This window comes from Squalius cephalus, assembly GCF_949319135.1.
Source record: "Squalius cephalus genome assembly, chromosome: 18".
NCBI classification, from domain to species: domain Eukaryota; kingdom Metazoa; phylum Chordata; class Actinopteri; order Cypriniformes; family Leuciscidae; genus Squalius; species Squalius cephalus.
In genome coordinates, this window is record NC_137139.1 from 505,730 (window position 1) to 519,900 (window position 14,171).

Here is a 14,171-nt window from a genome sequence, read left to right on the forward strand (position 1 = left end):
CAATGTATAAACAAACCGCACCCGACCGACGTTTTCAACTAACCCGCCCGCAACTCGGACCGCAAAAAACGAAAAAGAAAATATTGTACCCGACCCGCTTTTTTTTTAAAGTAGCTATAATGCTCATCGTAGCGTCTTAATATAACTTAATATTCTAATTTTGTCAAGAATTATAAAAAATCGTCAATATAAGCTCATAATTTGTACTAAAATAGTCTAAATGTTTAGTTTTAAAAACAATTTTAAAAAGCTGGCTATGTCTATTTTGATGTTTCTGCACAAGTTCAGCAGACAGTGATTCGGGTTTGTTCCGATCAGAGCTCGTGAGCGGAGAGCGCATTTCTGAATATTCCGCTCCGCTCACGGTCGCTCGCCCAACCCAGATGGCCTGCTGGTTCGAAAATATGTGGAATAAGGGCTGCCTCCGACTATTTTTTTTTCTTGTCGACTAGTTGTTCATTTAAGCCATTCGTGGACAAATCGCCCCTTTATATTAAATTAATTACTTAAATAGGCTAGCCTACAGGAATAAGCGTAATGACCGCACGCTTAAAGCTTGCCACAAAGAACCGGTTAAAGTAATGATTATGAATGTGTCTAAATTAGCAAGGAGACATTTAATTGTTTAGTAATAAACTGGTGTTTTCTGTGTCGCTGCAAAGATGAAGTTGACAATGCGGAGATTGCGGACTCGCCATGAACGCCAGAGAGAAATGCACATTTCATATGGATTAGCCTACATAATCAGAGAGTATAGCCTATTTATTTTGGTTTGAATATTTTTGTTTAAAAGTAGACATTTCAAGCTTTCTGTAATATAGGCCTATAGCCTATATTTATCAAATCTGTGAGGCACAAGTTGAGTTTCGGCGCCCTCCAGTTCACATGCAGTGATCGCGTACTGGCGCCTTATTTTGTCTGCTATATATTTGCTTCTTATTTATTAAATACGGGCAATTGATTGATAAAACATTGATCAAAATTAAGATACAATTTATAGAAAACGAAAATCTTTTAAAAAGAGTTTTCTATAAAACAAAACTTAATGAAGTCGTCAAAATCATGTTTTACCAAAAACAGCGCCGTTGCTAGGAGGGCGCCAGCGCCTCTGCCTCTCAGCGCCTCTGCCTCACGAGTGCATGATAGCCCTGAAGACGCCTAGCAATGATATACCTTTAGAAGTTATCGCAGCGCGCTAAGAGACAATGTTATCGGAAAATGCAGCCCAGGTATGATGCATAATGGAGATTCCAAAGCTCTCTTCTTTGGTCAGAACCATGGAGAGCGATCGCGGATTTACTTTTACAATGCAACACAATATTTAAAGAGCATCAAGCTATTATAACAGTAGGCTATATTAGTCAATATTTTTTTTATTAGGTTAAGCAGTGATTGGATAACGTTTTTTGATTTTATTTTTATTTAACGTTTTTAATTTAAGGCCCACCCACAATTGGTCTGGCTTATCCAAAACTGGAATCCTGGCGCCGTGCCTGGTTGGTCGTGCCAGTTTTGTGGTTATCAAATGTGTAAATAGCATCGCAAGAAGTAGCCTACACATGACAAAGCCAGCACTTTGGTCATCATCTTTCATTATTCCGCCAAATGTCTCCCACACTTTGCTCTTTCTATTTGTGTATTTGCGGAGCTTCTACTCCCCAGTCTTCACCTTTTCTCTTGCCGCCTCCATCTCTACCTGCAGACTGAGCTCGTGCGTCATCTTCGCGCCAGTTATTCGGCCAATAAAGTGTAAATTAAATTTAAAACGTATTCATAGAAAATTGTGTCTAGAACTATATCAATTACAAAGGTTTAATTGGCATCTTTATTTCAAACGACCCGACCGACCGCGACCCGAATATCATTAAAAATATTTTTGGATGACTCGTAACCGCAGGCACCCGCTCATTTCGGATCAACCCGCGCATCACTGACGGTCACTGCCTTCCGCCATTCCTTCTTGAATAAAAAAAACAACAACATTGCGCGCTGCGCCTGCGTCAGACTGTTGCTGGCTGAACAGGATCTAAAATCGCGATAATCAAACACGGTTTTAATGATAATTAAATTTTAAAACGATATTACTAACCGCCAGTACATTTTATCGTGCTTTATAGTGAAACCGGTAATCGTCCCATCCCTAAAGTTGAGCTTCCGGCACTGTTATGGATGGTTGTGCGCATGTTACTTTTGCTTTTTACTCCCTCGAATTAGCACCAATTCAGGAGCGGCAATTGCTCGAATGGTAGGTTCATTTTATTATTATTAATCATGAAAAACAAAACAACAAAACAGTGCAATGACAAACTTGCTTAAATAGGTGCTTTTACATTTCGCTTTGAAACCAAATCCAAATACACACACACATATTATGTATATATAAATACACACACATTCATGTATTTAAGAAATATTTCCATGTATATACATTTATATAATATATAAATATTTTATACATAAATATAACCAATTTTTCTTAAATATACATGCTTGTGTTTGTATTTATATATAAATAATAATTATACACAGAACACTCACATATTATGTAAACACAAACTTTTATTTGGAATGCGATTAAGCTTTTGACAGCCCTAATATAAATATATATATACAAAAAAAAAAAAAATGCGACAAAATCATGTGTTGGTCTGGAGCCCATAAATGTATATAGGCCTTTTTGGAGGCCGTTTATATGACTTTTATAGGCCGTTTATATGACTTTTTGTTTTCAAACGAAAGTGTGAATGATGATCGAATTTTGCTTTTTTTATGTCGTCTTACATTTTTAATGAATGCTCTGACTATTTAAGTGACTATATTCTGATTATAAACTAGTACAACATTAGTACAAAAGTATTACAATATTTATGCTGTTAAATCTACCTCAGGACATTGAAGATACCAACACACCCGCAAGTGACATTTCCAGCTGGCGTAACGTTATATTATTGCGGAAGTTTTAAAGAATGCTCCGTGCATAATAGTCCATTGGCGCGTTTGACCAATTTGTCAATTTGACGTTCGCAAAGACCCGCCCCCCTTAGTTACTGTCGCTATGTCCGACAAGCTACGCCGCTCTCACGCCACACCATGTTCTCACGCAGTGAAAAATACATCGCGGAGCAGAGAGGAGACTGACAACACGCTGACAGACAGTACAGACCAGGTTACTTTTCGGTTACGTTTGATATTAAACATATTAAACAAAGTCTCACCTTTCAAATTTGGTCATTTTTTAAAAGAAATTAAAACAATAAATACCGTTTTGTTGCTCTTTAATGTGCCGTGACACGACAGATCGCTGTAGAGCATCAGTTAAAGCTGCTCGTGAACCGATCATCTCTTCCTTCTAGTTAATTTATAGCCTCAAATAAACATGAACAAACATAAGAAGGAATGTTGTTTTAACCACGGAAAGGCGTCAGTACACTCCGTTTTTCAAGTTCAAATCCTCCCATGTTAATCTACTATCCTGACTGCTTTGTCGGACAAAATGGCGGATGGCGAAGTATGATTGGTCAGATCACCTGTCAATCAAGCTCCCTGCGAAGGGTCAAACTTAAACGCATTTATACCTTGTCCATCCGTATAAAATAAAACATTTTACAGACAATAAAGTACAATTTACAGGTGTGTTATACATTAACTTACCAGCTAACGTTAACTTCGTGGGCCTAGGCTATACGACTCTCTCCCCCTCCGCGCCTGATTCATGACCGCCTGCCTGATAGTGCCGCTGGGGGAGGATAATAGGAAATACAGCGGGAAAGTTAGTAGCTCAACCGTGTTTACAACTCGCAAATTATCTAAAAATAAAGTATTTTAAAAGCAACCAAGCAAAATGTAGTATTTTACAATTAACTTACCCAGGGGCGGAGTGGGACCAAAAAATCTACCGGGAAATTTCGTAGACCGCCGGCTAAAAAAAAAAAAAAAAAAAAAAACCACAACGTTTGCTAAAAAATATAGTGTTGAATGAGAGAATATTAAATAGATTTTTTTTGTTCCTCTATAGTTTTTTCACAACTTTCTAAAAGAGTAAAAAAATTGCGAGAGATGGATAACGGCAGTCAGAAGAACTCAGAAGAGAGAAATATATGTCAATTTGTCATCACTCCCACAGACGCAGCATTAGAAACCCTCACAGCAGCATTAACTCGTTTTTTGTAATTTTATTAAATGTAATATAATATAAAATAGTGTTATAAATGTAAATACATTTTTTTTTTTTTTTTTTTGAAAAAACTTTCCAGGATTTATGCGGATGATGACCGTTAAAACGTGTCATCATCACCCTGTTGAAAAGGGTCCATGGCATTTTCACGGTGACACGACACCTTGCTCGTTGAACAAGCGCAACATTCAGCATTCAATCAAATATTCTAAAAGATGTAGGCTATTATTAGCCTACTAATAAGGTTATTTCAACATAATATTTCGTTATTTCGACATTTATGTGCGTGCAACAAGCAAGATGTGCATTTGTAAATCCGGTAACGCGTGCATTGATTTTTAGTAATAAATTAGTGTTTTCTGACAGTGTCGGGTGTCGGCTGCAAAGATGAAGTTGACGATCGCCATATTCGTAGTGAACGCGCCTATAGAGAGAAATGCATGATTACGTAATCAGAGAGTAGCCTTTTTCTTTTCGTTTTGAATTATTTCGTTTAAATATATTTCAAGCTTTGTGTATTTGATGTGTTTCTCATGTCTGTGTGAGGCATTCACTGAGTTTCGTTAATTTAGTTCGGATGAGATGCGCTCAGTTAACGTGCAATGCAATTGACCGCGCGGGCGCCTCAATGATTAGGCTATATTGTCTGTTTGTTATATTTGCTTATTATTAAATCCAGGAAATTGGTTGATAAAAAATGATTAAAATTAAGATACAATTTATACAAAACGAAATTCACTTTAAGTTTTCTACAAAACAAAACTTAAAGGAGAACTCCGGTCAATTTTAACATTGAGCTCATTTTTTTGTACATTTGGAGTGCTGTCAATACAGAGAACAACGACAAAAATCGGTGTTGCCTACACCGAGTTATTCTATTTTTAAAATTTGCACCCTGTTGACTTCAATAGGGCAAGTAGTAAGCCTGCTTTTTAGCCTCTTAACATCCTTTAAGTGTCATTACAAGTGCACAGAAAATGTGAGTGATTCTTTCCGAGTGAACACGGGTGGATTTGACTGCAGTAGATGTTAGAGATATTAATAAAAACGAAGTTAATTCAGCCAGCGCTCATACCTTTGTTTACATCCTGTTTTCGGTGGAACGCCATAGTAATCGATTGTCGAGTTCACGCGCATAGGTTTAGTTACCAATGATCACGCGCGTGAACTCGACAATCGATTACTATGGCGTTCCACCGAAAACAGGATGTAAACAAAGGTATGAGCGCTGGCTGAATTAACTTCGTTTTTATTAATATCTCTAACATCTACTGCAGTCAAATCCACCCGTGTTCACTCGGAAGGAATCACTCACATTTTCTGTGCACTTGTAATGACACTTAAAGGATGTTAAGAGGCTAAAAAGCAGGCTTACTACTTGCCCTATTGAAGTCAACAGGGTGCAAATTTTAAAAATAGAATAACTCGGTGTAGGCAACACCGATTTTTGTCGTTGTTCTCTGTATTGACAGCACTCCAAATGTACAAAAAAATGAGCTCAATGTTAAAATTGACCGGAGTTCTCCTTTAATGAAATGGTCAAAATCATGTCTGTCTGACCCACCCACTCCAAGTCTCTCGATATATAGCGCATCATATCTTAGTGCTGTTCACTTTTCATAAATAAACATAAATGGAAAATAAATGGCATTATAATATTTTAACAAATATGAAACCAAACGCGCTTATTTAATGGCTACAACAGTAGGCCTACAGACTCTCTATTTGTGCAAATTGCTGCACATTCATTTAATTCTGAATTTTGCACAAGTTGAAAGGCGTTTGTTCAAATCAAGTTCACGGATAATTGTGCGTGCATTTATTAATCATTATGATACTAAAATCATAAAAATGCTATGTACTAAAAATCAGATGAGCCCAGAATATGAACGCAACGTTTAATTACACGTTTCCTCCCATAGAAAACCATTAGGCCTATAAGAAAGCTTAATGTAGCTTAATGCAGATTAGAATGCCCCCTTATTATGTCGAAATAACGACTTATTATGTCGAAATAACGAGATATTATGTTGAAATAACGTCTTAATATCTCGAAATAACAAGATAAGTTTTCTTTTCTTTTTGCTTCAAAATGCGGTTCAGGGCTTCCATAGAGCCTACAGCCTGAATATAATTGCTTCCAGAAATTATTTTTGGGGGTGCTTTGGTCTTTCTTGGGGGTGCTGAAGCACCTGCTAGCCCCTCCCTCCCGCCCATGCTCAGCTCCACCTTTCAGTTTTCTTTTTTGCCTTTCCATCATTTAACTCACTCTCACGGACGTTAGACTTCCAAGACGTGACGAGGAAAAAGAGGTGTTCGGCGGCTTTTTACATCAAAGGCCGACCCGATTTTGGGAGGGGCCGCTCACTGATCCCCCTATGTTTTTGAAAATCCTATAGACAAGGTTGGACCTGCCGAACGGTTTGAGCACTTTTATATAACTTTACTGTGTTGAGCAGAGAGGCTGCACAGTTTGACCAGCGAGAAGCGGCCACACATCAGGCCGCCAGACGGTGTTGCTAAAATAACTCGCAATGTATAACTATTATCAGACCGGCCCTCGCGGCCTCAAAACACTACCGGCCCACCGGGAAAAGTCCCGACTCTCCCGATTGCCACTCCGCCCCTGAACTTACCACTGAGTGTAACAGTTAGTCTAATGAGTCTTTCACGACGACTCTCTTCCCGCTTGCTTTACTGCCTGTCAGCTTGAACCGCTTGCCCGTAAAACGGGGAAAAAACATTAGAATAAAACGTGTAAGGCAATTACGATAAATGTATAAATGTGTTTAAATCTCTACTTACCTATTTAACTTTATTTCAGAAAACTGCAAGTGCCTCGAGAGGACTGCTACTGCGTCGTCACACCAGAGCCGTTAAACATTCAGCATGACAAAAAAAATATTTTACCGCCTTGTGTTATATCGACCAATCAGCGCGGTTGTCAAGGCAGAATTTCAAGCGCGACCAATCATTTTAAACAGAGACATAGCTAATAATTTAATGAATTGAAATGTTGAGCTTACAACACTTAAAACATTAATTAGAAAGATTTCTGCTGCTAAATGAGTAAGTTAAGCAGACCTGTTTAAGTTTTGATGCCAAAACTTTTTATTTTAAGTAATGTCAAGTTCTGATAACTTGATATCGTTAGTATATGGACAACATTGGGGTAACTGACTTCCAACCACAGCCTTAGATGAAATCAACTGAAGATAAAAGACTTTTAAATCTGTAAAGATCTCAGCAGAGGAGGATTAAACCACTACACAAACAGCATTACCAGCTTCAGTTATTACTAAACAGTTTGACTTTTGTCATACTACAGAAGTTGTTATTGAGAATGAACAGAGGGTTAGATGATAATGATTTATTGAGTTTCATTTAAAGACACCATGATAGTCAGAGGCGGCCTTACCTATGTTTCACCCGTTTCAATTGAAACGGGCCCCGCCCTCCAAGGGGGCCCCCAACAGAACAGGAAAATCTCATTCATTTTCTCCCTAGGATATTGATTTTCAGACATAATGTCTAAAGTGGTCTCCAACACGTCGCTCGCGAGAGTAGCTCGTGGCCTGATTGGAGGTAGCTCGCCAAGGGCCGTTCAATATTCCCTGCTGAAAAAAACAATAGAAACCATTACAGAATTGCTAATGGTTTTAATGGTTATAAAGAGAACTGTATTGGTTTTAATGGAAACTGTAATGGTCCTAGTGGGTCTCTATTGGTAATTTACTTTCTTCTATGGCATGTTTTGTCTATTTGTCTGTATTGGTTTTAATGGAAACTAATGGTCCTAGTGGGTCTCTATTGGTGATTTGCTTTCTTCTATTGGTGGCATGTTTTTTCTATTGGATACCATTAAGGACCAATAGAACACCTTTGGCAACTTATAGGTTACATGTTGGTATCTACTGGACACCATTATGAACCATTAAGTCTCCAACAAATTTAGTGTTTTCTTTGGTTTGATGATATTAATATATAATTTGTTTGTCACTGATTTCCTGGACTGATCCTATGTTTAAGTGACAACTTTCACAGTAGAACTGAAATTCTACTTTCTCACAACTGTTTATAAACACTCTGTTAAAAAGATACTTGGATCGAGGTACAACCTCTTGCCAAAACAATTTATTTATCAACTGCATTAAATCATGTAACTGGCAACCAGTTATTTTATGCTTTCCTCGTCAACATCAACACCTGGCCTCCCTGCTGAAAAATCGAGAAATCCAGCTAAAACCAAGCTAAAAAGCTGGTTGGCTGGTTTAAGATGGAAGTAGCTGGTTTTAGCTGGTCTCCCAGCCTGGCGTGTATGATCAAGCTCGTTTCCCAGCCTGGACAATTTGGTGGTCAGCTGGTTTTAGCTGGTCTCCCATTCTGGCCAAGCTGATGAACATCTTATTATTATTATTATTATTTAGTATAATAATAATAATAATTCATACACACAAACAATAAGTTAATATAGATTAAGTTGATTATAATACACTAGTTAATTGGAACCCAGAATTATTTTTATTTTTTTTTATTTTTTTTGCCATTTAGTTATTCTTGTATTAGCTATTTATTAGCTATTCGTTAGTATTGTAACACAAGGTATCATTAAATGTAAATTGAATTTTTCAAAAATAAAATAAAAAACTTTTAATAGGCTACTTCTTGCACATGAATGGGCCATAGAACTACACAATGAGTTTAAAATTCATGATTTAATATTAATGGTATTTTAAATGATGTTATATGTTTTAATTCTAGACGTTTATTTAAATGCTGCGTGACTTTGAAGTGTTTTAATCCGCGTGCGCGTGAACATTCGAGTCGCATTCAAACACTGGAGCGAGCGCGCTGCGCGAGAGCAGATGGAAACGAGGAAACGTCATCATCATCAACTGACAAACAGCAGAACTCCCGTCTCTCGCTGTTGTTTTCACTGCTTTCAGGTGAGTTTAGTCAACAAATTCACACAAATAATACATACAAACGTCCCTGACACCTTTATTGCGTGTAATTGACAAGCTTCCGTTGAATATTTACTTTATAGAAATGGCTTTGTTGTGTCTTCAAAAAAGTCCGTTAGCATCTCAACCATTTTCACTTAACGTTACGTTAAGCTAAGGCTAACTAACGTTATAGACTGGAGCTCTTGTTTATTAAAGTTTGGGGTTTTAACCACATCTTTGTGTACATAACAGTTTTTGATAGTTTTGTTTTGCTGGTCATTTGTCAATGGGTGATTGGAAGTAAGCTAATTTATTTAACCTAAAAGAATGCACTGTACTGTTAATCAGTGACGTCACTTACAAATAGTGATAAAAAAAAAGGTTATTTCAGGAGCAACAGAAAAAAAAACCTCTATTGATTAATCATGATACTAATTTCATATGCATTTATTTCACAATACATTATCTTAAGAATTATATATATATATATATATATATATATATATATAACAGTTATATAAATATAAATAAAATAAGTTCTGCTCTAGCTTGTAAATGTTCTATTGTAAATCCTATGTAACATTGTTGGCTCTGTGACAAATTGCATGTTATGTTCTAGATCATCATGCTGAAGGCCTGCTGCACCCCCGTCCAAGAGAATCTCCCCGGCAACCATGACTAGTAAGCAAAACCACCTCAAACATAGTGCACTACTGTTCAAAGGTTTGGGGTCTGTAAGATTTATGCTTTTGAAAGAAGTCTCACATTTTAAAATCATTAACCCCAGGTTTTTTCATTGAGATTGTCCTTGAGAAGCATGTAAGCTAAATAATCAGATAAATAATAGGCGACAAATATAATGTTATAATGGTTGTAGTTATAATAATTAATTTAACTATTATGATAACAGGATATCATGGTTATTGGTATATTTTATTTTATTTCTCTAGGTCTGGTTTGAATTATGTTGGCCAATGAGACAGACACCATACTGTCCAACTCAGGGGTATTTATTTTGTATGCATTTTTTTTTACTGATAAATACTGAAATTCTTTTTACTTTTAAATGCTAAATGTGGTTCAGGCACGCAAGTTATTTTTCACAGATATCGGGCCAGCTTATAAGTATGAGTATACTCATAGCTCATACTCTTAGCCTTTAAAATGTTTGAATTGATATCCTCAATGCAATATCAGGGGGTAAAGATATCATTAGAGTTCTTAAACTTATGGCTATGCTCTTGTTATCAGATGAGATACAATCCCTAGCGTTTGGCCCTGTATTCTTCAGGACAAGACCTTGATGCCATCCACACTCAGTAGATGAAGAAGGTGAGTTTCACAATAGCTGCCACTATCACAAATCAAGAGACTGAACACAACAGGCTTTCATCCATATGAACACACCCATATGTAGGCATGGGTACTGAAACAATACTAATACTTATATTCACTTAAACACAGTTTATGTCTTAAAGGTATAGTGGAGGATCTTTCCGAAGATTTGCACTTTTTCTCCAAATAGCATGCCAAACTTTACCTGTCGAGTAGAAACCTTGCGACTGAGGCATCAGTGGAAAGCCCAACCTGTGTTTTCAGTGCACGCCATCGTGTGAAACAATCTCCCAAAAACACTCTGGTCTTGTTTCTCTCTTCTGAGGCCTTTCTCTTCTTCTCATACACTTCGTACAAACTTTTTCTCTTGCGACCCTCAGACATTTTCAAACGACCCGATGAAACGGCGAGCTTCAATGAATGGCGTTAACCGTAGCTCACCAGTCACCACACATAAACACCTGAAAGTGCACATGCGCAGAAAGCGAAAACTAAGGGACGAGCACGTATGACAGCCTTACGTAAACATATCACCAGAATGATTGACAATTAGGAGGACCAATAGTTGTCACGGTTCATGAATTCACTGGTTTCTTCGTGTCTCGTGTATTTGTTGTTTTGTGTGTGTGGGTGTGTGTGAGTGGGCGTGGCTGCTCGTTCAGTTGATCAGCACTCCACCTGATCTCATTCCCCTCATCAGCTACCATTAATCATCTCTGCTATATAAACTCATCACACTCTCCAGGGTTCCAGACTGCGACCAAAAAAATACCATTTTTTGAGAATGTGCGAGTTAAAATTTGATGTGGTCGCATTTGTGCGAGTAGCCTACATGGTCATGTACTACTCAGTTAAATTCACGCATGAATTTTCCTGCATTGAACTTGTTTTAGCGCCCGCCAAAGTCTTATTTGATCGGTGAGTAATGTAGATGAACTGCCGCGCTTGTTTAACCTGTTAGAAAGAGCAGAGAGAGAGAGACCCGGTCGCGCGCTCGCGCACTCTCTCTCTTCGGAGCCAGGCGAAAGTGTAAACAAGACGAACACCGTCTTCAAACTTGAGCGTGCACCAAGGCTAAAGCCGATCGCCACCGGTCTAAGCCTCCCGTATACGTCGTTGGTCAAAAAGTGTGGCTTTCTACTAAGAACATTCCTCTCCGCTCCGTCTCTAATAAGCTAGCTCCCAAATTTATTGGCCCATTCACTGTCACTAAGATTATTAGCCCGGTGGCAGTCCGCCTCAAACTCCCTCCAGTGTACAGGAGGATTCATTCCGTCTTCCATGTTTCCAAAATCAAGCCCGTGTTTCGTTCTCAGTTTAATCCGCCCGTCCCGGTTCCCCCCCCCGCCGCGTCTCGTAGAAGGGGAACCTACGTATTCGGTTAATCGCATTCTGGACTCAAGGCGGAGGGGACGCGGATTCCAGTACTTGGTGGACTGGGAAGGTTACGGTCCGGAGGAGAGAAGTTGGGTTCCTGCCAGAGACATCCTGGATCACTCTCTTATCGATGATTACAATCGACAGGTAAGGGAGTCTGGGGACGCCAGGAGGCGTTCCTAGGAGAGGGGGTACTGTCACGGTTCATGAATTCACTGGTTTCTTCGTGTCTCGTGTATTTGTTGTTTTGTGTGTGTGGGTGTGTGTGAGTGGGCGTGGCTGCTCGTTCAGTTGATCAGCACTCCACCTGATCTCATTCCCCTCATCAGCTACCATTAATCATCTCTGCTATATAAACTCATCACACTCTCCTTTCCCTGTCAGATCGTTGGTTTTGGTGTCCTCAGTGTTTTGTCGTCGTCAGCTCTTCCAGTTCCTGTTCCAGTTCCTGATCGTGTCCTGTTCGGTGTTTTCGTGGTGTTCGTCGTGTTGGATGTTCACTTCACTGGATTCACCGTCACCTGTCTTCACCTCCACGCTGACCATCAAGTCCCTGCGCCACCAGCCCACCCGTGTGTTTTTGCTGTGTCTTCTGACCAACAATAAAAGAGTTTACTTGCATATTGCTTCCGCCCCTGAATTATGACAATAGTATAGATGATCCATCCGGAAGAAAAAAATCCTCCACTATACCTTTAAGTTTAAGCTTGTTGAATAATATGTCAAAAGAAATGCAATGGTCAGGATTATTGAGGGCCTTTTTCTATGACAGCAGACACATGAGATAATGCCTGAAGTGAGTCAGTGAAGGAGAAGATCAAGCCTATGGAGGAGGACATGCAGTTTACACTTCAGGAGAAAGACAAAGATGAGCTCCAGGGCAGATTCAGCAATCATTATAAAGTGAGTTCAGTGTTTCCATGTTTAGGTGATACTGTTTAATAAAGCAGATACATTGTGTTATTTAAAGTGATGATTTTACTTGTTTTATTATTAAAAGGTAATATTAAAGGTTAAAAATTACCCATGGAAATAGACCTGCACGATATTGCAAAAAACTGATATTGCAATATTTAATTTTTTCTGCAATATATAATGCAATATGAAAAACTATTTAACCAAATTACTTAAATAGCTGTATTTGGGAAATAATTAATCATTCTAGAATGATTGGTGTGATTTTGTAGGGGTTTCTGCACAGAAAATGATAAATTGCAAGCATAGGTAAAAAAATGTAACAAAGATGCAAAATAAAAATATTCCACGTAAGTCTAATTTAGGTACAGAAATTGAGTAATCAACTGTAAAATAACATGGCATAGTCTTTACATAGCCTGACTTCACAGAGGCCTATACTGCAATATCACTACCACAGATAGGTATGAATGATAAAACAATATGTTCATGGCTTTAATGCATCACATAACATGCGTGTTTATCACAGTGTGTCAGGATGTGTGTGTCTTGCACCTGTTTTATGAGGACACCGTTTTATGAGGACATCATAAGTACATGTTCCTGATGTTTAACTTGACTAGAGAATCTCAGTGTGTTGTGTTAGTTTGACAGAATCCTGGTCTATGAGGACACTAGTTTTACCGGGACACACATAATGGAATATTAGGATCGATACTGATAACCCATAATTCACAGCTCATTGTGGCTAATACCAATATCGAAAACTATTTGTGCTTGTTAGATTAAATATAATATATTATATTAAATTAAATATAATCATTGAAGAAGTTGGTAAAAATAGCAACCTCTGTTGAAATTGGCTTTCAATAAGTAATACGAAAATTAGTATTTATTTGTCTTTTATATTTTTTATTTGCTCTTCTTTCCTCTTTTCAGATGATAACTGAGAATAATCAGATGAAACCTGAACAAGATAGAGCAACTCTAAAGGTATCTAAGAAGTTTATAATATAAATGTCTTACTGTGTTTCCCAACGTTTTGATTGTTAACAGCCTAGTGTCTTATTCTAATTGAATGTATTGATAATTGAATATTTTGAAATGAAAGATGGAGCATAGGCCTACATTTAATAAAATTCGGGAAAAAATATCCTTTATAAAGGTAAAAAGGTTTTCCAACAGTGATGCAATGAAACATTGATAATTTAAGTTCTAAGGGAGTAAAGCCTCTGTTTAGGTTATTTAGGAAATGTAATTTTGCCAAAAGAAGAATTTCTTTTAATTTAAATAAATGTTAATTTTAAAGCAGCCTACTTCAGTGCGATATGTTAATGTAATAGTAATGTTTTCTTATAATATCTTTGTACTTTTACATTTCATCATATCATTGGGTAACTGTTGAGCAGCTTTTTTTGCTCGAG

At 37.8% G+C, this 14,171-nt stretch overlaps 1 long non-coding RNA gene across 1 annotated transcript; it reads left to right on the forward strand.

Annotated features, from left to right (window-relative positions):
- The first annotated feature begins 8,874 nt into the window (after window positions 1–8,874).
- Window positions 8,875–10,452, forward strand: LOC307146194. The gene is made up of 4 exons (XR_013819069.1): window positions 8,875–9,120; window positions 9,740–9,801; window positions 10,071–10,126; window positions 10,372–10,452. It is a non-coding gene; the product is annotated as an uncharacterized lncRNA (long non-coding RNA).
- Window positions 10,453–14,171: the final 3,719 nt, after the last annotated feature.